The sequence below is a fragment of the Dipodomys spectabilis genome, unplaced genomic scaffold, assembly GCF_019054845.1.
Source record: "Dipodomys spectabilis isolate Male_0828 unplaced genomic scaffold, ASM1905484v1 ptg000224l, whole genome shotgun sequence".
NCBI lineage: Eukaryota > Metazoa > Chordata > Mammalia > Rodentia > Heteromyidae > Dipodomys > Dipodomys spectabilis.
Genome location: NW_024870901.1, coordinates 1,239,192 through 1,241,894, shown reverse-complemented (window position 1 = coordinate 1,241,894; position 2,703 = coordinate 1,239,192). Strand labels below are relative to the sequence as shown.

At 40.1% G+C, this 2,703-nt stretch overlaps 1 pseudogene; it reads right to left on the bottom strand.

The window, feature by feature from the left end:
* Positions 1-226: 226 nt before the first annotated feature.
* LOC122123150 lies at positions 227-1,156 on the bottom strand (annotated as a pseudogene).
* Between the last annotated feature and the right edge of the window lie 1,547 nt (positions 1,157-2,703).

Sequence of the window (2,703 nt, the reverse complement as noted above, 5' to 3'; positions counted from 1 at the left end):
TTGTTCAAATTCCTGACTATATTACCAAATCCAAGACCTTGTTGGAAAAAAAGAAAGATCTGAGAAAGCTGAGCATCTTACTTAACATCCAATAGTTCACCTTAAAGAACAAGAAAAATCAAACATGAAATATCTCCAAAAAATCCTTGCTTGAGAAAATGAGGAAGAGGATGTTCAGACTATGGATTCAGCTGTGGGATCTGGTTCTGTTGCTGGGAGCATGTCTCTAAACATAGATGTGCACTCTGAAACTTGAGATACCATGGAAGTAATCTGGGGTATGACATATCATATGTAGCTCACCTCTAGAAAGTGCTGGGTCAAATTTCAAGAAAGAATATTTTAGAGTGCCATTAAGTTTCATGATTGCAAATTGGTTACCACAAAGATAACAATAGTTAGTAGCACTGAAATTTGTTACTACATTCTGGTCATGGCACCAGTTTTATCTCTCCATCACCAACTTATGCCACACCAATGTCAGACCATTTATTGGCATGATTAAATGTCTCAGAAATATCCTGCCCAAAGGTGAAACCAGCTCCTCAGGGAAATATACCCCAACCACTACCATCATCTGGATCTGACCACAGCAAGTCACAGACCCTGAAGGGGAACTTCCTGGAGATCAAGTGCTCCGATGTGATCCAGTGTTTCTATGAATGGTGAGAGAACACCATGTAGACATAAGGAATGCCCATCCACCAAGGCAGTGAGATGAAGAGCCAAAAAGATCTGTAAAGTATTTCCAAACATTTGCATTTCCATATTTCCCTAAACACTCATCATAGAAATCATACAGTTGTGTGCTCTTATGATTTCCTCAAAGAATGGTGAACCATTCATGGTAATGTACCTTCAGAACTACAAGCAGTGTGACTGTTTCAAGTAAATAATACCCTTTGTCAACATAAACAAGTAATTTGTATCTGGTGATTTTTCCACCAACTCTAAACAGTTCCATGAGACTGAAATTGCTCATGCACATCTCCACAGAAATGACTGTACATGGAACCTCTTATAAATGGGATTCTTTTGTAAGGATTTCTTTAGTCTTCTCACAGGGACTCTTGACCTGGGACTCGGTTAGCTGCTTGCACTCATTCAGCTGTTCAATCCCCTGGTCCAGGTTCTTGGTGAACACATTCATGTCCATGATGCCACATGCCCAAATGGGCTACTGCTCCATGCTACTCCTGCACCACATCTGCCCACAGGCCACATGCACACACTGCCACCGGTTCCCCTGGTACTTCTAGGGGCCCTGGTGGGCTGGGCATTGCCCCTAATTCCGCCCCCTCACCCTGGCTCTCTGCAATGCTCCACTGCCTGCTCCTGTGTCTCCTCCATTCGCCCAAGCTCCAGAGCTCTGCTATCTGTAATGGCAGGATATGCTACAATATTTAACAAAGGAAGCATCTTTTAGTCTGAGAATTTGGCCAGGCATTGAGGACAGGAGTCTATTTTGGTCATGTCAATGGAGCTCTTTATGAACTCCTATGCAGATGCCTGTTCTGAACCATTTTCAAACCTGTTGTGACTTTGTGTGAATGGCTAAGTATCATCGCGGGTGGGGGCACTGAAAATCGCAACCTCCAAAGGTCAGAATCTGTACCCAGGAGATTCTCAGTTCTTGGCCCACGCTCCTTCTTCCATTGCTTTCCAATATCCCTTTCTGAAATATAAGCACTGACAAAATGCTGACAAGTCAACATAGCTGGTGATGCAGAAACACTGAATTGGGCACTGTGGAAAATGATCTGACATCTTTAGCTTTTGGACATGTGGATATATATTCCTATATTTTGACAATCGGATATTTTTAAGTTACATTTTCTGTGGATCCTTAGAAATTCCCAGTAGAACCAGTTCCCATGTGTTCCCAGTGATGATCATTTTGGAAATGTACTCTTGTGTAGGCTTTCCACTTTTCTTGTTTCATTTCTTCCTACTTGCTCACTCATGGTTACTGGGATCCCTCCTTAAAATACAGGAATTTTTGTCATAGCTCTGAATTTATTGAAAGGCACTGAATTTAGTGAAATTCAGAGGAAGGACGACAAAGTGTTACTTTACCCCTATTCTGTATCAACTGGGTCTTATCCTTCTCCAAATTATTTGCACGTATGTATACAGGTTGGGTAACATAATGAAATTAATGTTACTCAGGCATTTTTTATATTTTTATTGTTAAAAATAGTATACAGAGGGGTTACAGTTACAAGAGTAAGGTAATGTGTACATTTCCTATAGAGCATTGTTACCTATGCCTTTGTTTTGCCCATACCATCCCTTCACTCCCCACCTCCCCAAATCCCCCATCACCCCCCAAATTGTAAAGTTCATTTTCAACATAGTGTCTTGTACATGTTATTGTTAAAATAGGTCAATCTGTATCCTTGTTTCAGCATTTTGTTATTTCCCTTCCATTCCCCAAATTAGAAAAATGTATACACAAGATTCAGGCACCCATGTCAAATACAGTGAAAGCAGGGATTATACCATGGAGGAAAGACACAGTAGAGAAACAATAAAAATCACATAGTACATTTTAGATATATTAAAAACAATAGCAAGAAAGGAAAAACAAGTTGTGTCACTATCTCGGGGTTCATTTCACTAAACATCATCTTATATGATCATATATACATAGCTTTTGATCTTTTCTGCTTGTCCAAAACTTATACTAGTTATGGCAAATAA